This window comes from Gavialis gangeticus, unplaced genomic scaffold (genome assembly GCF_001723915.1).
Source record: "Gavialis gangeticus isolate Ggan-Ray unplaced genomic scaffold, GavGan_comp1, whole genome shotgun sequence".
NCBI lineage: Eukaryota > Metazoa > Chordata > Crocodylia > Gavialidae > Gavialis > Gavialis gangeticus.
The window spans coordinates 26572036-26596141 of NW_017729025.1; the positions used below are offsets into that span (position 1 = coordinate 26572036).

A 24106-nucleotide genomic window follows, 5' to 3' on the forward strand; every position below is an offset into this window, starting at 1 on the left:
GAAGTCTGTTTTTGTGGGCACAGAGATAGTAAGATGTGCAGGTTAGGCAGCCTAGAGCCGCCATATGAGTTGATATGTTTAGGCTTGCTCTGCCGCCACTGCTTCTTGGCCTGTGGCTACTTGCCCCACTGCCTCTGCCACTGGCCCACCACAGCTGCTGCTGGATGCCCTCCCTCCCCCCTGCCCTGCTGCTCTTGCAGCTGCTGCTTCTGCCACTGGTTCTGTTGCAGCTACTATTGTCCCATGGATCCAGCTCTCAAGTTGCCTGGTGGCAAGTTTGACCTTAGTATTTCTTAAAATCATTAACTGCAATAGATTTTTTTTTAATTAAACATATAGTGGCTGGCTAAGTACTTTCCCCTGAAATTCACCTAGAGATGTTTTACTTTTGAAAATTTAAAATTTTAAACAACCTTAATCTGTTTAGATTCTCCATGAGCAAATATTGTTCCAATCTCCCTATCCTATGGTCACCATCAAACCCCCAAATAATTGCATAAATAATAACATAAATACACAATATATTAACAGTGAATCAAATAGGACCCCTTTGCAATATTTTTCTGTAGCTCATAGTTTTTCTACAGTTAATTAAAACAGAATGTTTTAAATCCCCTTTATTTTGCATGTCTTGGATGGTAGCCTTAATTTCTCTGGAAATTACAATTTTGGCATTTAAAAATCACAAATGTTTAAAATCAAGGCATTCTACAAGCCTCTACTTTGTTATTACAATCTAATCCTTGCAGGTAGTATGGTAACAGAAGAACATTTCAAGATGAGCAGATCTGGTTTCATGTTCTTTTGAATATGATCCGTGCATCGACATCCTTTCCCTTAAGAGCTGTGTCTTTGTACACTTCTGCTAATTAGAACATTTTGAAGATCTAATCTATCTCCATCCCATGCTGGGGTGTAATAAGCAGTTTTTGAATGCTGGCTGCCAGTGATGGCTGGGGCAGTGGCAGTAGCTAAGCTAGTGGTGCTGGTGGCGTTTGGGATTCTTGCTCACTTACCCCTAGTGACGCTACTGGGCCCATTAACAGTAATAGACAATAATGCATCAAAAGTGGAACAAACTAGCTTTGGGTCCAGATTAGTGTGTACCCTAAATTTGGAGATGTCCAGAAATATAAACCTGGATATGAAATGAGAAATGGTCTTTTATGGTCTTATAAATAAGCTGAGCCAAGCTTTCCTCATATTTTCAAGTATCCAGAATCTATACCAGGCACTACATTTGGGGCCAGATTCTTCTATGACAGCAGACTTACAAAAGATCTTCTATACTGGGTCAGACCAGGAGTCCATTTAATTCAGTATTCTCACTTTAGAGGATCTTTAAAAATAACATAGTAAAATGCCCTTATAATTCATTGTAGTGAGAGACACAAGGTCTTTTCAAAGCATTTAATTTTAAATAAAAATCTGTGATACCTCTCTATATTCTTTTCCATATTGTTACTGCTTTTGACCTGAGTAGTTAGCTAGTGTTCAGTGTTTGAGGGTTGTCTCTGGTAAGAGAAGTTAATATTTCTTTGAGGCAGTCCTTCACAATTAATTGACATAAAGCCCTGATTCCCTAAACTTAGGAAGAATCAAACATCAAATCTTTGTTCACAGCTCCAAGCTGCTTTCAGACAGCTGTCTGCCTTGACTTTTCTTCAGGACCATATCACCAGTGCTTGTTCTACCTATCCCTCTAGCTCTTTGCTACTTTTCTGTCAGCTTTCTGGTGTTTCTACTGTATCTCACATACAAGGGCCAGGGATTGGTGAGATCTGCCCCTGTATCTGCTATCGGAGCTCCCTGAAAGCTCAACCCAGTCATTTCCAGTTTCAGTGAGATGTGGTTTTCCATTGTTTGAGCAGCTGCTACACAAAAGAGTATATAAAATATTCCTTCATTTAGTCTGAATGGAAAGCAGTTGCTGCAACAGCCCAATGTGGCCAGACTGCCCAACGTCCTTCACAACACTGGGCATTAGCCAGGAAAGTCTTCTCCTGACTTTCAGGAGTTGGAGTGGGGTGCATGCCCTGAGGCTGAAAGTGCTTTGCAAAGCACTTGGGTTTTTTAAACACTATTACTATATTCTTATTATCCACATGAAAGTTTATATGAGGGTAAAACCATAGACTTTAAGAGTTATTCTTCATTTCTTCCAGTTGAAGTGAGAGGGAGATCAGACCTCTGAACTCTTCAGCTTGGGCCCATCGCTAGATTGAATTCTCTTTGTGGGAAGGCTTGATTAATTTTCCCCTATCTGCTAATAATATAAGGCATTCAGCCAATGTATAGTTTCCCAAAGTTAATGTGCCAGGATGCTTAGCACACCTGTCACTGTAAGAGGAGAGATAGCTTTAAAAATAGCTCAGGCAGTAATTAGGGAAGAAACTGGACTTGAAGAGGGCTGGGCTTGAGGTATATATAAGCCCAGGGCCTGAGGTAGGTAGTCAGTCTTATCTAGATAGCTGACAGGGAAGGAGCTCCTGAGAGAGTGACTGTGTCTCACACCAGGTATGTCTGGGGGTATAGAATCATTGAATCATTGGATCATAGAAAATTAGGGCTGGAAGGGACTTCAGGGGGTCATCTAGTCCAACCCCCTGCTCAAAGCAGGACCATCCCTAACTAGATCATCCCAGCAAAATCTTTGTCTAGCCAGGCCTTAAAAACTTCCAAGGATGGAGCTTCCCTCACCTCTTGGGGTAACTTGTTCCAGTGTTTTACTACATTCCTAGCGAGAAAATTTTTCCTAACATCTAACCTAAACTTCCCTTGCTGCAGCTTGAGACCACTGCTCCTTGTTCTGTCCTCTGCCACCACTGAGAATAGTTTAGCTCCAACCTCTTTTGAACCCCCTTTCAGGTAGTTGAAAGCTGCTATTAAATCCCCTCTCAGTCTCCTCTTCTCTAGACTAAATAATTCTAGTTTCCTCATAAATCATGTTCCCCAGCCCCCTCAGCATTTTTGTTACTTTCTCCAGTTTGTCCACATCCTTTCTGTAGTGGGGGGCTCAAAATTGAACACAGTACTCCAGACGTGGCCTCACCAGTGCTGAATAGAGGGGAATAATCACTCCCCTTGACTTGCTGGCAACACTTCTACCAATGCAACCCAGTATGCTATTAGCCTTCCTTGCAACAAGGGCACACTGCTGGCTCATATTCAGCTTATTGTCCACTGTCAATCCCAGATCCTTTTCTGCAGAGCTGCTGCCCAGCCAGTCAGCCCCCATGGGATTGTTCTGTCCTAAGTGCAAGACTTTACACTTGTCCTTGTTGAACCTCATGAGATTTCTTTTGCCCCAGTCTTCCAATTTTTCAAGGTCACTCTGAATCCTAGCCCTACCTTCCAGTGTATCTGCTACTCTCCCAGCTCGGTGTCATCTGCAAACTTGCTGAGGGTGCACTCTCTGCCATCTTCCAGGTCACTGATGAAGACATTGAACAAAACTGGCTCCAGGGCTGACCTCTGGGGCACTGCACTTGATAATGGCTGCCAACTAGACGTCAAGCCATTGATTACTACTCTCTCAGTCTGATGCTTCAGTCAGTTTTCTACCCACCTTACAGTCCATTCATCCAGCCCAGACTTCCTTAGCTTGCCTGTGAGAATGTTGTGGGAGACAGTATCAAAAGCCTTGCTAAAATCAAGATATACCACTTCCACTAGTCTCCCTGCATCCACAGAGGCAGTCATCTCATCATAGAAGGCAATCAAATTGGTCAGACATGACTTGCCCCTGGTGAATCCATGCTGGCTGTTCCTGATCACCTTCTTCTCCTCTAAGTGTTTAGAAATGGATTCCTTGAGGATCTGCTCCATGATTTTTCCAGGGACTGAGGTGAGGCTGACTGGTTTGTAGTTCCCTGGATCCTCTTTTTTCCCCCTTTCTTAAATAAGGGGACAATGTTTGCCCTTTTCCAATCACCCAGGATCTCTCCTCACTGCCATGAGTTTGCAGAGATGATGGCAAATGGTTCTTCAATCTCATCAGCCAACTCCTTCAGCACCCTTGGGTGTATCCCATCCAGCCCCATGGACTTGCATATGTCCAGCTTTTCTAAATAGTCCCTAACCTGTTCTTTTGCCACTGTTGGCTGCTCACCTGCTCCCCAAACTGTGATGTCTGGTGCAGAAGTCTGGGAACTGACTTTGCCTGTGAGGATGGAGGTGAAAAAGGCATTGAACACTTCAGCCTTTTCTGCAACCTCTGTCACAAGGTTGTCTCCCCCATTCAGCAATGGACCCACACTTTTCCTGATTCTCCTCTTGCTACCAATATACTTGTAAGAACCCTTCTTGTTACCCTTCCTGTCCCTTGCTAGCTGCAACTCCACTTGCGCTTTGGCTTTCCTGACTTCATGTCTGCATGCCTGAGCAATATTTTTATACTCCTCCCTATTTATTTATCCAAGTTTCCACTTTTCATAAGCTTCCTTTCTGTGACTTAGATTATTGAAGAGTTCCCTGTAGGCAGCCTTAGGGCTGAGAGTTCAGCTGTAGGGCTGGTGAAACAACCAGCCTACAGCCTGGGGGCGGGAGAACATCTGGTTGTTTATGAAAGGAGCTAAGGGGAGGTAGGGAGGACCCAGCTGGCTCAGAGAAAGGGGCCAGAGAGCTAGATAGCTCAGAGAGAGAACAGAGGGCCAGAGGGCCGAGAGAGACAGCAGAGGCTATGAGGCCTGTAAAGAGAGCAGAGAGCTGGAGGGCCCAGGGAGCAGGTGGGGCCAGAGTGCCCATAGGTCTCATTGGCCTAGGAGCAGGGTCAGGGCTCAGGAAGGGCTGAAGGCCAAGAAGGGCCACAGACTGGAGACTGGTATGGCTGGAGAGCCCATAAGTTTCAACTGGCTTAGAAATGGGGCCAGGCTCTAAGGAGAAGGACCAAAGGCCAGGAGGGCCACAGTCAGTGACTGAGGGGGCCAGAGTGCCTAAAGCCCAGAGAGACACTGGTATAAAGATGAATAAAGCCAGGAGCCTGTAGTGGCAGTTATGATTTGATTAGTATATGTAACATCTGCAAGGCATGGGTGTGGGTATTGAGGAGGGTGGAGTCCATGTAACTGGCCCTTCAGGTGATGAGCATGGACATGTGCATTCATGATTGTGAGACCAGGTTTGGGGAGCCCTGGTGTAGCTTCCCTTTTTCTAAAACATAAATACATCAAGACGTGGCAGGATAGAGGAAGGGGAGATTGCCCAAAGACAGCAAAACTGATAAGAGCTGTGGGGGCTCCAGGGGCATCATGGCCACCCCTGGAGTGGGACCCTGTTACAGTTAACCTCTGGTATAAGTGGTCCTTCCAAGAGCATCCAAGGGAGCTGGACATACATGCTTCAATAGTTTATGTTAATGGAGCTGCATAGATATAGATATATGGTCTTATACTCAGTCTTCCAGTAAGACCTTGGGACAAAATGTGTGCATCCAGGGACAAAAATGCTTCCCTCTATTTGGTATCGGAAAGATTCATATATTAATGTTCATAAAGTGATTTGAGATCTCTCTCTCTCTCTTTGTATCTCACCAGACACGCACACAATTGTTTAAAATGCTCTCATCACCATTGAGAGTTATAATGCCAAAGGTACGAAATCACAAGGCTCTGTGTTTCTTTCTCTATTCTCCTACTAGCTAGACAAGCAGTTTTTTTCATATGGAAGAAGTGCTAGCCATCTAGAGAGGAGCTGATAAAACTTTTCTATCTAATATTTCTTCTGATAAAACGTGGGGTTTTGTTGAATTTGATTATTTTTGGGGCAAATGTCAATTTGCCAAACTTACCTACGTTTTAATGGAAAACATAGTTTATTTGTTTCGTTTTGAATTGACATTTCAAAATGATCTGCTTTGTTGCTACTGAAAGTATCAATGCTTTGTGTTTCAGTGGTTCCAACTCAAAGTGTTTCTGAACTTTTGAGTTCCACAAAAAATGATGCTATTTTGATGTTTCATTCTGTTTCATGATTGCAACAAACATCAGCATTTCAGAATTTCCTGCAGGATGGCCATTCTGCTTTTTGAACAATTCTAGTGCAGAGTAGAAGTATTTTATTTCCAGTTTTTATACATATATATTTATAGTGCTCAGATTCCCACCTTACCTCACCTTGCCCACAGGCCTCCTCACCCTCCGGTCCCTTTACCTCCCAATGTGCCTGCCACTCATTCCTAATCTTTTAAGCTTTTTCTCTGCTGACCTGTGTATCTTTTTTTTCAGATCAGCCCCCTGAAGTTAGACATCCTTTCTCCCAGCCATTATGTATGTTTGAAATGCTTGTTTTGCATTTTGGTTTCTCTCATTTCTGTCTGTTTCTCCTCAGTCGGGATTTTTTTCAGACAGCAGTATCTGTGAGAGCAGCCCCAGAGGATGGCAGACAAAGTGAAAGTCATTCTGTCGTGTTTAGCTGGCTGGACATCTTAGGAGAAAGACTTTCTGCAGAGAAAGCAATTCTGTGTCAAAAAGTAAATGTTAAGGAACACCCATATCTTTTAAACTTTTCTACCCCACAGCCTGATGCCAAAGGTGTTGCCTCTTTCAAGGCTGATACAAAATGAAATGTTTTGTTTGGGGGGTATTTTAAGAAATATCTTTACTGAAGTGGAGACTGTCCGCTCAGTTCTCGTGGAGTCAATAGGACTTTTTTGGATACCTGTGTTTGAAAAGGCTGACTTGCCTTCACAATCCACCCCAAACCCTGCACATCAGTTTTTCATTAAGTACTGAATTACTTGCCCTTGTTTTCTGAACAGGCTCCTCCAGGTTCAGGTGCACCTGAGGCATACCAAGCCAGTGGCTCAGCTAGTCCCTTTCTATTTTTGTCTCCTCTTTAGAGAGTTAGTCAGGCTTCTTAATACAGCTCTTAATTCTCAGGTCACAATCTTGTGTGTCTTCAGGTCATGGAAGAATATTGGCCAGCTGTTACACCTGCTGACAGTAAGGTTAGCCCTGTATGTTGTGTTTCATGCTTGGAACCTATGACGTGCAGCGTAAGAGCACGTGGTAGAGAGAATGACCCAGTCTTTGCATAAGAAATATCTCTCTCATGCTACAAGGACATTGTGGACATCGTGTAGTCATAGAACACAAAACTAATATTTCAGGGAATAAGATGTTTTGTATTTTCTAGTCAGTAGAAATGTTTGCTTTATTTTTTTCTGATGTACAAATAAATATGATAACCCCCCCCATGTTTATTAACTTTTGGGTGAATTATGGTTGTAATAGAATATTTATTTTAAACATAGGACCACAGAAGGGCTATCATTTCTGCTGCAAGGAGGTATGCTGGCTCCTGTATTTCCTCATCAAACTGTTCAGGGTTGAGTAGGGACACCTGATTAACTGTTCCCCACCTACACTGAAAGCCTGTAGGCAGATAACTCCCTGGGAAGACAGATGTTCCGAAGTGCCTTTCCAGCTTATGCTTTTATTTTAGTTGGCTTCAGATGCCTATAGGGTGAAATTCTGGTCCCAGAGAAGTCAGTAAAATCCCTCATTTGTATTAATGGTGCCAAGATTTCCTATCCATATCTTTCATATCTGTGTTTTAAAGGCCCAATTTAAAGCTCAGTGACAAGACCCCTCGAGTTCAACGAGCTTTAGATTGGGTCTTTATTACAGCACATATTGCTAGTGCAGAAAGAGCTCATGCATAGAAGTAGAAGAGAAATCCACTACAGATTTGCACTTCCACGTCTCAACAATGAGGGTCAAGTAATATTTTTATGAGCCAGCATATTGAACCCTGTTGTGGTTTACAGAGGACTATTGTTGTATAAGAGGTTACAAAACAGCATTTCTGCAGAGCATAGAGAAGCCCTTCCAAAATCCACTAGACAACTTTGCAAATTGCTTATAAAAATGCTGCAAGTCTTATTTCAAGGTAGATGAAAGAATAAATATTGAGCTAAGAAACGTCTGCTCTATCCAGCACATTGTAATAAATAAAGAGGGGGGTAAATGCCCTGCAACCAAGGAACCATGCAAACACACTGGCTCTGGCAAACTTGTTTTCCTGGCCACCAATTGATTCTTGGTTGCAAGCCACTAACTCACAATCACTGTTACTGCTTGATTTCGTTCATTCCTTCATAGCTGTCTTGACTCTATGCTGAGATTGTATTGAAGCCTCACCTAACCCTGCCTGTATCAGAATGGCTTAGCACAGATTTGAATACTATGTATATAAAAAAGAATGGCTATATTGCCTTGTGAAATGTTGGCAGAGAGATGCTAGCTAAATAATAATGTACTCATTTCTTTTTTTCCTTCTGTTGCTGTTCATAGAGTGATTGCTGGTATGTTATGATGTGTTGCTCCCTCAAGCCAAATTCTGATCTCATTTGTAAATATAGAATCCTATAGTATGGAAAGGGCTTGTTTGCACATAATTGAGAGCAGAATCATACTTTAGAGGATAGCAGGATAGCTGGGAACTTATTTTTCTAGCTAATTATCCTGACAGTCTTCTCGTTCACTGTTGTGTTTTCCAGGAAAATAATTTTAGTTTAATCAAGAGCCCCTTGAAACAGTAAAAGCCCCAGAGATACAACAAGCAGGGTTTGTTCCCTGGGGAAACTTGGCAGGAGACTCATAGAGGGTGGGGAGATGCCACTGAGCGCTAGAAAGGCGGGATGCTGAGAGCTCATGAGGGTGGGGGCTCAGGAGTCTTACCTACATCAGGGACTCAAAAACAGTCCCCAGTGGCTGCTTCTGCGGCTGCTGCCACCACGAGCATGGCAAGCTCAGCATGGTCTCTCTGCCTTGGCTGTTGTCTTTACAGCAGCAGCACAACATCCATGCACCCGGCTGCTGCTACAAGAGCAGCGACATGGAGCAGCAGTGGGGCAGGTTTTGTTGCTGAGGCACAGACTTCACAGGGCTGGGGGTGATTTTGGCACCCCTCCTAAATTATTCAAGGATAAGTTTCCAAATTTGGTCATTAAACAGAAATGAAGTGCCCCTAGTTATACTACTGAAAATAGCAACTAATAATAATAATAATAATAAACCTGTTATAATAACAGATTGCTTAGCAGTATATTACAAAAACAACTTAATAAAAATGTTTGCATCAAGGCAAACAGGTTTATAGTCTGGCATTTCGCTACTCTTGTTGATTCATCCTTATTTATTTTATTGTAGCAAACTGAGGAAATTCATATATCCTTTTTCTGGGATCTCCAGCTTTTAGAAAATTGTTATTTATACATTATCATTAGGAGTCTTTTACGATAAGGCAGATGTGTCAAAGAACAGAAGAGATTGCATTCTTTAAGAGATTATAATTTAAGACAGAAGTGATGTAATATGCTACAATGGGGTATCAGGGGACAGTATCATGTTGCTGAACATAGAATGAATATTATAGGGCTGCACAGCTGTAATGCTTTGTAGAAAAGGTGAGTTTTCAGAAGTTCTTTGATGGAGAGTTCTTGGGAGATATTAATTAAGATGTTATTCTGCATGCGTGGTGGCATGGATAAAAGGAAACAATTCTGCCTACACGAGAGAATTTTTCTAAAAAATATCATCATTAGTTCAGCTCTACAATATTAGTAATGTTAGAAACTGTAGATATACAGAGTTAGAAACACCAGTGGCAGCAGTCTACACCAAGACTCTCAACTTTAATAACACCAGTTAAGCTGAACAAAGGTTGGCAACTGTGGGAATTTTTTAGCAAATGTCCCTAGTATAGATAAGGCTGTAGGAAGCAGTCAGGAGTTAAATGTTGGTAAAGCAAAAAGAGCAGGAGGCGGTACAGGAGATAAAGTACAGCACATTCCTAACAGGAGTAAAACTGTATATTGTCCAGAATACAATATACAGAATATAATTGAAAAAGATGCTTGGCATGAACAATAACCTCTAAATTCCTTAGTGTGTGTTCTCTGAGCAGTAGAATGTTCTGATTGTTAAGGCAATTAGCTTTTAAAAATAGTTATTTTTTGAGATTTTAATTACATGCTGCATTTTGCCTTTGTTATGAGATGGGGTCAGTAAGGTTACTGAAATAATTATTGCGCTCTGCTTGGCACTGGTTAAAGCTTAACTGGAGTAACTGCATTCAGTTCTGTATGAAAAAAACATGGACAAATTGAAGAGCATAGAGGAGTGCAAGAAAGATGGCATGAAGTTTGGCAAATAGGATTGAAGAGGAAAGGTTAAGATAACTTGGCACCTTTAGCCTAAAGGAAAGAAGAATGTGTGGGGACGTGATAACAGGAAACGTAAAGGAATGTTATAAAGAGGACAAGAATGAATTATTCTCATTAGTCAATGAGGATGGGACAAATTGTAATTGGCTTAAGCCAGAGGGAAATTTTAGGTTAAATATTAGGCAAAACTGTAGAAGAACTGCTAGATGATTGTACAGGCTGCCAAAGGCTGTTGTGCAATCTCTGTCACTGGAGTTATTCAAGGCTAGACACCCATCTACAGGAACAGTTATAGAATAATTAAATCAATCTTGCCACTGTACAGAGGGGTAAGCTAGGGGTCCTTTCCAGTCCTGTGGTTCTAAGGTTGTGTTATGCATCTAACATACCTTGTTTTATGTTTTTTTCCTCCTTTTTCTAAAGCATGGAGTTGGTTTCAGCCTTTATTAAAGTCAACTGGGAAAAATACAGCCTTTTAAAGAGGGCTTTTTACTGTTCAAAAAACATGGAATTATACATGGCTTTGTGTACAGAGTTGCCCTGTTCAGACTTCTCTTCTGTCTTGAGTCTCCTCTTTGTCCCTCTGAAAGTGTGGGGTTTGGTTAAAGAGAAAATATATTTAATAGAATTGCATTAGGCTTATTTACTGCTCCTGCATTTCATTTCTTCTTAACGGCTGAATTTGGAACCTTAGCCTTGAATAATCCCTACAAATCACTGGCAATATATTTGTCATCTTTTCTACTACTAACATAAAATTCTGTTAGACTGTGAGTAAATCTCATTTTCTTTACTTGTGTGAGTCCCAGTGGAACTGATTCTCTTGGTCACTTAATTGATGCAAACCAAGAGTAGCTCCAAAATGAATTACTCTAGTGTAAACATGATCCCAGAGTCAGGTCTGCTGATTTCTGTGCAACTACTCACATGAGGAAGATCAAAAGGATTTGGGCTCAAGGACTCAGCAGGACAGTTTCTGATTTCAAGTGCACAGTGCACATCAATACATATTTCCAAATATTTGTCACCATGTTTGCAAACAGATCAGAACTGTTTTAATAAGGAATCTTCCCATAAAGATGCACTGCACTGTTTTCTGTACATCTGAGGTTAGAATCTGACCAGAGGATGGAGAATCACAAAAAAGAAGCTACTTAAATGCCTTGTGGTGATGCATTGGGGTGATGATAAAAAGGTCAGTGAGCTAATTTGTGTTGCTAGTAGTGGCCCTAAAGTGGTAATTACATATGCAATTATAAACCAGGAAGTCTGGCGTGTTTATTTTTCCCCTCTAGTGCTAATGAAAAACAAAGTAGCCTCAGTTCTGTGAGAACCGGCAGAGGGTTCAAACAAACATTCGGCTGACTTTCACTTGGAGGCAGAGGCACAGTGTGACACTGTTCTTAGGCTAAAGAAGTCCAAAGCTAGCAAGGACTTACAACCCCCACAACATCAGTAACAGTGAACCAGATCCCTTCTGGAAACACTGAGCATCCTTCTCTCCATATCTGTTAACAATATCTAGAATGTCCTGCCCAAACACGTTCCGCCTGCCACTAAGCCAGAATATTATTCCTGTAAAGCACGGCTTTGCTGTGGTGATGACTGCCCCCTGCCAAATCAATAAAAACAGAACATTGTTCTCAAGCAGGAGATGCCATTAGAATGTGGTGCATACCCTATAAAATGAAGTAACACCATGACTTTATGTATATAAACTCTTGAATAAGCCCCTCTGCTTTTTGTCCACTGTCTCATTTCTCTCTATGAAATGAATAATTTAAGGGCAAGATGCTGCTTTTGGCAATTCTGTGGAAGGGCTGTACTGCATCCTGAAATCCCCCAGGAAGGATTCTGGTTGAACCAGATCCTTGAAGACTGCCTGGATATGTGTATGGAGTAGCTGCTGTACCAGTTCTGGAAAGTGTGCAGCATGTTTCCACCTCCACGGTGGAGGCCAGTTCCATTGGAAGATGGATCTATGGCTCAGTCCCACATGATTCGTTCTTCCTTCACTGCTCCTTCCTGATGCTAGTAGCTCCTGAGGCAGTAACAGTGTCCTGTCCCCAACAAGATCCTGCTCAGCTCATGAACAGCAGCTCAAGAGGAGGAAGAATTCATTATCCACCCCCAACTCTTGTACCTATGCAAAACTGAGCCACAACAAGTCCTAGTTATGGCAGGGGTTGTGTTTTTTCCCCAAAAGGCTGTGCATGCACATAGCATTACATAGAGGATTATCATCACTGCCAAATTACTAATTTTTAAGACAGTTAAAAAACAAACAAACCCTACAGACTTTGATTGCTGAGTAAAAGAATACTTGGAAGATATTATCTTTAAGAGCATGTATATTATTGGCCCCACACATTAACAAACAGAAAAGAAAGGAAATTAGCCTTTTCTTTGATAATGTGCATTCATGAGTCTATGTGCCCAAATTCACCCAGTGATTTCAGAGTTATAAGCCCTTTCTTGGCTTAGCTTCTCAGTCTTTGTTAGCTCATTCCTTTCTCTTTCCTTTAAAACAGGACTAGCACACATATGAACTTTAAGGAAAAGGATACTTCCTTTTAAGGAAAAGGATACTTCCTTCCACTTTCCTTTGTTAACGAAACTAACCAGCCTAGAGAACCATGGAACAAGGAATCTTTAAATCAGAAAAGTGGCCCATATGTTAACAGAAAAAGAGATGTATTCCTGATAACAGCCATCTAGTCTGCAAGACTGGTGAGCTGTCCTGTAGAAGAATGGTTGTCTTAATCTTTTACTGCTATCCCTGTCCAATAAGTTTTGCTAGGCTGGAAAGGTAATTGGATGCCATTACTACTTCTACATATGGACTCCTTGCACTCAATTTTAATTCACAGGCGAGAGAGTGTGACTTGCCAGCAATAAGTGATCAGCTGTTATCAATTTCTAGTTAGTGATGGAGCTTTAAAGGGAGATCCTGCTATGAAGTCAAAAGAGTAGCATAAGAAAATCAGGCAACAACTTTAGGATAGTGGAAACGAGGCATAGGAAACTCACTCTTGAGATATCTCCAGAGACTAGTCAAGACAAAAGTTACAGCACAAGCATTTGGAAGGGGGCCACTGCAAACAACTTGTCCTCATTCCAGTTGAGCAACTGTAAGCAGGGACATTTTCAACACAGGCCATTTAGGGACAGAAGGAAAGATTGGATGGCATTAAAAGAAACTGCATAAATACATGGGGATACGAAGACTCGGCCACCAGCCACGCACATTTGGAGCAACCTTTGCTGCTTTTTCTTTTTACCATTCATACCTCAGAAAAGGGCACACCTATTACACAAATTCATGATGCAATTGAGACTGGCATAAATTAATCCCAGGTGACAGAATCACCTTTCTTAACTGGGGCTCATAATGAAGGACAAGGGGAAGTGCGTGTGGCAGGGGCAGAAAGAAATTCATTCTCTTGTTAAAACAAGCTATGTAATAAATAAATACTGGGAGAGGTGTTTTGGTATAATGGCCTTAGAAAAAGCCACAGTCATACATATTTTTAGGGGAAGTGGAGACTGTTTATGCTTCCTCCTCCCCCTACCAACAAGCTGAGCCTCTGAGGCCATGTCCCAATCCATGGCAGCTGCAACTTATTTCAGTTTGAAGCTTCTGCTGCTCTCCCCATTTTTGTATGCATTCATAGTTTCATAGTTTCATAGTAGGTAGAGTCGGAAGGGACCTGAGCAGATTATCAAGTCCGATCCCCTGCCATGGCAGGAAAGAGTACTGGGGTCAAATGGCCCTGGCTAGGTGATTATCTAGCCTCCTTTTGAAGACCCCCAGGGTAGGGGCGAGCACCACTTCCCTTGGAAGTTGGTTACAGCTCCTAGCCACCCTGACAGTGAAGTAGCGCCTCCTGATATCTAGCCTGAATCTACTTTCTGTCAATTTATGGCCGTTATTCCTTGTTATTCCTGGTAGTGCTCAGGGGAACAAGGACTCTCCCATTGCCTGCTGGTCTCCCTTGGCCAGTTTATAGACGGCCATTAGATCCCCTGTCAGCCTTCTCTTGTGGAGGCTGAACAGGTTCAGGTCCCGTAGCCTCTTCTCGTAGGGCCTGCCCTGCTGCCCCCGATCATGCGAGTGGCCCTCCTCTGGACCCTCTCCACGTCGTCCACATCCCTCTTGAAGTGCGGTGCCCAGAACTGGACGCAGTACTCCAACTGCGGCCTGGCCAGTGCCGCATAGAGGGGGAGGATCACCTCCCTGGACCTGCCTGAGATGCATCTTTGGATGTATGACAAGGTGCGGTTGGCCTTCCGGACTGCATGGCCACAGTGCCGGCCCATGTTCATCTTGGCATCAATGATGACTCCAAGATCCTTTTCTGCCTCTGCACTGACGAGAAGGGAGTTCCCCAGCCTGTAGGTATGGTGCTGGTTCTTCCTTCCCAGGTGCAGTACCCTGCACTTGTCAGTATTGAATCCCATCCTGTTCTCATACGCCCACCACTGTAACTTGTCCAGATCCAATTGCAGCCTGTCCCTCCCTTCTAGCGTGCCCACTGCTCCCCACATCTTAGTGTCATCTGTGAATTTGAACAAGGTGCTTTTCACCCCCTCATCCAAGTCGCTGATGAAAATGTTGAACAGTGTGGGCCTGAGGACCAAGCCCTGGGGGACCCCACTGCCCACATCCCTCCAGGTCAAAAATGGCCCGTCCACCACCACTCTCTGGGTGTGGCCCTCCAGCCACTTGGCGACCCATCTGACTGGCACTTTTTGCCTTTAGGCTGCTGATTTGATTTCTGCCTACATTGTTGGCAACCAGAAGCCATAACTTTCTGATGGCAGTTCAACTGCATATGCAGAATCACTAGGACATCTCAGATCCTAGACACCATGTGTTGATCATAAAAGCTAACATAACAGTTGGCTCCAAATGGTGTCCTTGTTGGTAGTCTAAGTGAAGACCAAGTAATAAATGGGCCATGGAGACTGAACAGCTCTTTGATAGCCTGCTCAGGGTTACAGTGAGGCTTATTACTGATGGAGTATGAGAAAATAAGCACTACCTAGGTATAATAGGTAAAAAAGAAAAGATGTTGGTTCCCTGGGTTGTGGGTCTAGCACCTTTCAACAACATCAGAATCACTGACAAATGTGTGAACAAAGCAATCATTAGTCCTACTATCAGAATAACAATGCTGCTTCCAGCTGGCATCTTGCATTTACTAATACCACTGTATCCCAAATTATGTCTTCAGAGTGCTACAGCAACAAACTAATTAATTCTCCTTATGCTTCTGTAATACTTTTTTGTGACTTGATACAGATAAGTCTAGCTTAAAACCACTGCAAATAACTATAGTAAATAGCACCTAGTTGATAATAATGTTGAGGCTTTGATCCAGCAAAGCACTTAAGAACATGCTTAACTTTAGACACAGAAGAAGTCCTACTATAGTCAAAGGGACTGCTTGGGCTGAGAGAGATACACATGTTAAGTGCTTTCCTGGACTGAGGCCGTAGAACCCTGGGCTCTATTTCTCAGGAAAGGTTATACTAGGGCAGGATTTCACTGTAATTGTATGAAAGACCAAAAAACAAACAAACAGCCTCCTCCTTCCTTCCAGACAAACCAACCGCCCTTAACTGGAATAAAATCTGGACTATATGACATGGGCTAGTTTTAATCTCCCTGCTAATCGGAAGCTGACAGAAATATTAGCTTAATTCCTTCCTCCACCTGCAGTGCTTAGGGTTATAGTTCTCCTTGGGTTTCTGAAGTAATCAGAGCTCAGTATTATTTGGAGCTGTCTCCATTTGGCACTCCATGAAGTCTACAAGAGCACAGAGGCCTTTCTGTGAAATAGGAGACAGCCCAGATTGCTTTCTCTGTGCACACCATCTCAGGAGGATGCAAAATTCCTTTAAAGTGCAGCTATACTTCATGTACTTCATATACTTTCTCTTTCCCTCCTACCTACTTTCTGTAGGAAAGGGGCGCAAGTAAGGGGGTGTTCTTGGGAAAACTAAATTCTGTAATATGCAGCACATCTTGAATACTTGGCAGCTCTTCAAACTGTCCCAGGAGGCAGCTAAAGGGCCCCAAGACAGAGGGGAAGGCATTATCAGCTCATTTCTAGCATGCCAGAGTGTATTACTTAACATATTTAGTGAAATGATGAACAGCATCACAACCCACATCAGCAGACAAAAGGAGATCATTATATAACGGCTAAGGGAGTATCTGATGTCATCTGTACTACAAGACAGTATAGTAATCAAATGAGTGGGTATACAATTTAGCCACAGGCATGTACAAAAGTAAAAGCAGAAGCTAAACGTTATGTTATCTGCCAATCATCCATTGTACAGAGGGAATATCCCAAGTAGATGACTGAGCTCAAGTGACTGAAAAATATATGCATCATTGTTGGAACCGGGCCATTCAACACCATTTGGGATTAAACTGTTGGCAGCCTAGAATGCTTGTGTATTCAGAGTATGACGTGGCTCCATGTTTCACAGATCCCAGCCATGTGGGAATGAGGTCTGGTGTAGTAAGAAATGTAATCCTTTAATAGAATCCAGAGCACTGTTAAGTGTTTTCTTTCTGCTTTATTTGTTTTTGTTCTGCAGGTTTAATGACAACTAATTGTCTTCTCTACATTGGAAGCAACATGATGTCTGGGAGATTGGTTGATACAAATTATCTTATGTTAGAAAGATCCCAAGTGTGGCTTGTACTTTATAGAGCATGAGAGAAGGTACCTTGGGTGAGCCTCCTTCTGCTTATTTCATCATTAATACAACATTCACAAAAGCTTTCTTATTCTAAAAGAAAGGTTATGAAGCATCTTGCTCTCTGGATGTTACCTTGCCACTCTATTTCTTCATCCTGTATTTTGCCAAGAAGTAAAAGTGTATGAAATATTATGGTTTTGAATGGATGCCCACAATATATGAGTCAACATGTTTCTTACTGTCTCTTTCATTGTCCTGTTATCCTCCATAGTATTGTTAATATTTGAGTTTGCATCTCCCTCATTTGCTCTGCCTGATTAGTTTCACCTTTCTAGTGCCTGGAAGAAGTAAGTTAGATCTTAAGCTCACCATACAGACACTTTGGCTGGGATAGTTTAGTCACAGATGAGCCTGCCTTGAGCAGGGAACTGGACTAGGTGACCACTTCTCAATATACAGAGAGAAAAGTGCATATCTCTGTCCTTCCCTAGCACTATGTTGCCTGATATTACAAACAAGGGTATAAGTCTGCTTAGACATCTAATAGGTGGATAAAACCTGTCTCATATTACTATTTGGGAAAGTGATGTATAGCTGCAAGTCACTACAGGGAATGTATTATGATTATAACTGTCCTAAATACTGACCTGTGTATGTGGGTCATTAATAGCTGTTGTCAAAACTATTTGTTCTGACAGTGAGTGCATTGTGTTCATATATATATGCACTGTAACCAGAGTAAACTCTGGTTAATTCCCCATACCAATGGGAAAGCACATAATGGAGAATTATCTAGTGGAGACCAATTATCAGGAGTTGATACTGTCTGGGAGAACTGGTGAGGACAGAACAATGGTAAATTTAACCATAGCAACTAATTATCCCATAGATAAATTGCTATGCTTACTGGCAATCCTTCCTAACTCAGAGTAAATGGGAAGTTATCTTTAATTCATGGAGGTTCACAATCCATCACAAATATCCATGAAGCTTGTTAGAGGGCAATAGATGAGATTTTGACCTCTGCCTGAATGCCTATGACCAAGAAACCTGTGACAGTTATCTTCTTTCTGGAACCAAGATCAGCCTTGAGACCTAGTTGGAGATTTTTGATTGAAAATGCTTTTCAGGTTCAGGATGAAATCCTGAGAGAGAAAGAAAACCCAGAAGAACCAATAGCCTGATGGCTGGAGACCTTACCTAGGAGGTGGGCACTTCAGATTCCAGTCTGTATATTGGAATATACTAAGAAAGGACTGAAAATTGGGGCACTCATGCTTCAAGATCATAGGATTATAGGAAAGTAGGTCTGGAAGGGGCCTCATATGGTCACCTAGTCCAGTCCCCTGCTCAAGGCAGGCTCATCTGTGACTAAACCATCCCAGCCAAGTGTCTGTCCACCTGCTTTTGAATGTTTCCAAGGACAGAGATTCCACAACATCTTTGGGAAGCCTGTTCCAATGCCTGACCGCTCTCATTGTCAGAAACTTCCTTCTAATTTCCAGCCTAAGTTTCCCCTGCTGCAGCTTTGCTTCTAGTCCTGCTCTGTACAGCCACAGAGAAAAGCCCATCTCCAGCCTCTCTCTAATCACCCTTCATGATGAGATGAGCATGCAAACCACTGAACTATTGGATATTTGGGGCAGGGTTGTTCTTTCTCTGTCTCCCTTTCATGAAAAATTTGAAAGTGCTCAGCATCACCATGATGTGCCATATAAAAACTCTTTGAAATCTCAAAAAACGTTTTCAGGATGGGAGAACCGGTCTATACCCTGTTCTATTAGCCAGGCTATTTCCTTACCTTACGATAAGACTTGCCATTAATAGAGTGCTTGCACTCCAGATGCTTATAGGAAGCACAATGAGATCCAACATGCTTGTTACAGGACAGTGCTATCAAAAGACATTCAACACACCCAAGCACATCCATGTTGTGTGTTGCTTTTAGAGCATATGCATTTTGTAGGTTGCTCCTCGCCATTCAAGCTAACTGAGAGAAAACTTGGGCAGAAGAAGGTCTGATTTGGGTTGGAGACAGCCATGTGGGGAATGGCAGATGTCTTGCATCACTTGCATGGAAGCAGTACTACATGCACTGCTGGCTGGTCTCTCCATAGGTTTCACGAGATTGGCTCTTAAACAAAAAGTGTTGAGAAGGTCCTTAAACAAATCCTAGAATTCAAGTGTTCCAGCAGTGTCCTCTGTTTTAACCATAATTTTGCCTTGCATTATCAGAATAACACCCAGCTGATCTGACTCAGGGGCAACTGGCCAGAAGACTAGGCCCATTCATTGTAAAAATGTAAAGGTAAGTGTTGCAGTGTCACTTAAAGGACACACAAGCTTCCTGGTACTTTCTCAAATGGCAGAAGGCATTAAATGCAAAATAATGCTAAGTAGCTTTATCAGGCTTGCTGTTTTAACTCTGGAAGGGGTATTCATTTCCTGCTGCAGCAAAAGCTTTCTAAAAAATTCTTGCATCTTTATTGGGGAACTTGGAAAATTACTTCCTGCAGTTAATTCACATAATATATGAGTGACTGAACTTATGTTATTTACTGTTTGACCCAAACTACTACACAGGTATGCAGAGTATTAACTGTTTATGCACTGGATGGAGTCAGGGCCTTACGCATCAGCCGGTTAAGATTAGGTACTCTTAGTAAGAGATGTAGTCTGGTAATAATTTGAATATAGAAGTAGAAGTCAGGAATGCTTGACCTGAACTTTATTCTTGTTCTGCTATTGATTGAATGTTGAAATTGTATAGCTTATTTAACCAGCCCATGCCTCAGTTTACCTATCAGTAAAATAATACACACATTGTACTGATCTTGCTAATTAATATTTAGAGCTGCTCAGATATAATGTTATATAATTGAAATATTTCATTTTAATTGTAATATATTTTCATTATTATTTCTGTTCTAAATTACTATCCTAAAAGATCAATATTTAAAATTTTGCATATAGTCTGCCAGTAATTACCAGTAATTGTCAACAGCTGTCTTTCTTTTGAGACTAGCATTAAAAATTCTAGGTGGTGAAATTTATAAAGAAACAATCACCACAGATTTTTTAGAAACTGAATTTATAACTTCTATAAAAGTAATTCTGTGGTGCTGCATTTTGATTACACTGTTCTTTGAAGTAATCAGTTGCTGCTCTAGCTATAGGCTATGAAAGATGATGTTCTTCATTCAGTTAGAAACACTTATTAAAATATGGCCCAAAGGTATTTTAATGAGGAACACTTCATTCACAAGATAAAGGCTTATTTTAATTTACAAATAGATGTTTTGCTTTATCAGAAATCATTCTCTTCCTACAGAAGCCATTCACCTCCAAATTTCAGGTCCTGGGGCATTTCAAGAGAATGCTGTCACAAATATACACATTCCCCTATTTTCTTATATTAAAAGAAAAGAGAAAAACAATTAAGTCTCTTCTGCTGTGACTGAGAAGAGTATAGTTTCGAAACACCCTGGCTGTCTTGCGAATGAAATGCCATACTAATTTACTTAGCTATAAAATAAAACACAAAGGCACATCCAGACAAGCATGCATGTGTGGTTTGTGGTGTCTCAAAGCTGTTTGAGGCACTGCAAACTACATGCAGTGCATGTGCACTCATTTGCTGTGCTGCTATTTTGCACCACAGCACCAAAATTTGACACGGGGAGATCCTGTTGTCAAAAAAAAAATGTTGCTGCTGCTGCTGCTGCAAAAAAAGTGGTGCACATGGCAGCAACATGGACTGCCAGAAAGAGTCATGCTCTGGTTGCTGGCCAGGCTCTGCGTGGCTGGATCAGCGCCACTGCTGCCCCAGGAGATGCCCAAAACCCCAGGTAAGGCTGCTGGGGCCAGCGTAGCTGCTGGCCTCAGCCTCCCCTACCCCATCCAGAACAATTTGGCAGGTACTAAAGCGCACATACACGTGCATGCCCTGGGGCACAAAGCAGCCACACAGATATGTGCTGTGCAGTGAGGTGACTTCACTGCAAAGCTATTTGTGCCATGGCAAATGCACTGGTGTAGAGGCGCCCAAATGGCCAAACATTGGATCAAAAGCATTCTTAGAGTTAATGCAGTTATTCCCTGTTATACCTTATCAGAGAGATCCTGCCAAGGGCTGGGTGTGTTCTTTCTCTTAATTTTCTGGCTTCTCCACTGCTGCTGTCAATGGCATGATTACATTTTAAGAAGCTGTATGATTTCAGCTGAACTGGTGGTGAAGCACAGCAACATCCAGTGTAAATAAGTGTGGCAGACTCTGAACCTGTAATAGGGACAGTAAGACACAGCAGACTGGCACATTGTGCATTCTGCTGAGAGCCAGATTTGGTAGCATAAGCAAGTTAAAGACTGTGTAGAACCATTGCTGAGCTTCACTGCTAAGATAGCTACATTTAAAAAAAAAGGGTGTTATTAATACATGCATGAGCTAGCTTGAGTTAATAGATGCAGAAAAGCCCAGTGCATATCAGTACTTCAATTGTCCTATGAAGTAAAGTTGCTGCTATTTGCCTTGTGCTCTGGTGAGGTGACTTCACTGCAAAGCTAAAGTGTCTTGTCTTCACCATGCTTTCACCTTGGGGCAGCTATTGTGCTTTAGTAACTGTGAAGAACATAGCTTTTTAGCAGTGAAGAGAAGATTGCCCTTTGCTTGAGGGAAGGCTCAGTGCAGTGGAGCCTTTACCTACTGAGATTATGTAGACTAGGTTCCACCACCAGTCAGAATAAGAAAGGTTCAGGGAGCTGATACCGTATTTTTTCTTTCTCAGCCAGGCTGAAATAAATCTGTTTGGGCCAGATTCTTTCCTCACTACTGTACCCTTATGTTATTTGCTTCATGATTTATGCCTGGGTAGGTGAGAGGAGAATCAGCCCACCGGCCTTTTACAGAAGTATGATATTGCGCTATTTCTGTGCAGCATCATGTGCTGGTTGTGCAACAGATAGGAATAATGCTTGGTCAGTCATTAGCACTTCAGCTTCATTTGTGCTAAAATCATCAGCTGCATCACATTTGATTTCTAAAGCCTGTTCATTATTTTTGGAAGCATTGGACCTATGACCTGCTTTCTACTCTAGGAGACTGAATGTGATTTTCAGTGACGAAGGGCTTGCTCCTGTTCCAGTGAGGTTACTGTGAGCCTCATAATTGACTTTATTGGGAATGGGACCAGGACCACCCAACCATCAAACCTTTTAGCTTTCGCTCAGGCGGCAGAAGGAGGCAAGGCTTGTGCCGCAACACATAACGCTGTTGGAAGAATTAACTAGACCTCATTACACCTCTTCATATGTGACTTTACAGATGATTCCAGGTGGGAAGTGTGTGATACAATGATATCCACTTATATACACTGGCTGATATACATCCTGATATGTAAAACTTTGCTCTAAGTAGCAAATGTTACAGAAAAAACGCTATCAAGTTGCTTCCAAAGATGCTTCTTTCATGTGAGGAAAATCCTCTATTAATGTATGAAACAACTTAACCTGTTGGTATGCCATCATCATTACCTATTGAACACACATGCACACACACACTAGAGCAATCAGGAAAATATTTACACATTGTTCTGTCCAGCAGATATACCGGTATTATTATTGTTAGCTCATGAAATTCACCAAAGCTTTGTACTGACTCACTGCCAGGATGACTCTCACCCTTCCTGCATATTTTTTGAATTGCTAATCACACATGGCTGTAATTAAAAACCCCTCAGTAAGGATATTAGGCCAGATTCTGGTTCCTGCACCATTGGTGATAAGGGGCCCTAATAGCCTGGGTGTAGCATTCCCCCACTTCAATGGGAACTGCAAATAACCAGCCTGGATGGCTCTATGCTGCCTCCACTGGCAGCCCTGGTACACATGTGTCAGAGCTAAGGTCAGGAGCTGTGTTCAGAGCTACAGTCATTCTGGCCTGCTATAGGCAGCTATTGCAAAGGTGCTGTCCATTGGAACAGTTTTCAGGAGTCAGACAGAAAGAATCTGGGTAGTGTAAAGCTGATTTAAAAGTCTTTGTCACATTTTGTTCTGCATTATAATGTACTGTGGCACTTCAGGAAGTTTAGCACAGAGTTTGGTTCTCCATTTAAAAGACAATATAAAATGTATTTATGACTTCACTATTAGGTCTGCATTATTCTGGGGTATAAAATCATCAGTAGTAGCAGTTACTAGCTTTGCTATATATAGAAACTCCTTCTAAACTGGCATTTCAGTGCCACTGACGTTCCTACAATTAAGAATATTTCAATATCCCTTCACTAGCATTTTATACAGCTAAGGTTTTAGAACTCCAGCTGTGAGTTTTATACAGTAAACAACAGTCTGATTTTCTGCATACATTTTGCCAAATTGTTAGTGAATCATTACAAGATACATTTAATTGGTTTTATCATTATTGTACACTACAGTTTACGTATGGGCAGGGCCTGAAGTAAAATTATTTGAATATGGTTATAAGACTTTGCACTTTTATTTTCATCTGTCCTACCCCATATTTCATCTACCCTACCTCACCAAGTCTCTGGGGATACTAACGTGCGGGTGTTGCTCAAAAACTACTGAGAGAGGTACCCAGTATAAAGCCTGTTTAGAATATCTAATGATATCAAGGATTAATAAATTCAGCCATAAAATAAATTCAGTCTCTTAAAAGCCTAAAACCCATTTTGACACATAACTCTGGGACTTAGGAGCCTATGTCTCAATGGGGTGCATTTAACATGTGCTATTAGTGTGATGCAATACATTTTGGTGCAGTTCATGCCGGAGTTAATGGCTCCCAGGCGCAGTGTCTACACACAGTAGTTTCAGCCAGGGCAGAGCAGCCCTGGGCTGGTAGGAGGCACAGGAGGGCCAGCCCTGGGCTTCGGGTCATGGTATCAGGCAGTGGAGATCCTAGCTGGGGCATGAGCGCCCGAAGAGCGAAGCCATGTGGCTAGGCAGCAGGTAGAGGTCTGGCCTCTGTTGCCTGGGCTGACCAGGCACAATTTTTGCTTGGGTAAGCATTTACACACGTGTTTAGGTGCAGTAATTTTCACTGCCATCAGATAATACTGTCCCTGACAGTATCCTTCTTATGGCAATGAAAATCAGTTTGCCGCAGTCTAATAGAGTTGCATGTTTAGACTGTGATGCTTTATACCACAGCAAATTAGTTTACTGTGCAGTTAAGTGCATATGTAGACAAACCCACTG

General features: G+C 42.1%; 1 pseudogene; it reads right to left on the minus strand.

Annotated features, from left to right (window-relative positions):
- LOC109299303 overlaps positions 1-4358 on the minus strand; it is a 31867-nt pseudogene extending 27509 nt beyond the window's left edge.
- Between the last annotated feature and the right edge of the window lie 19748 nt (positions 4359-24106).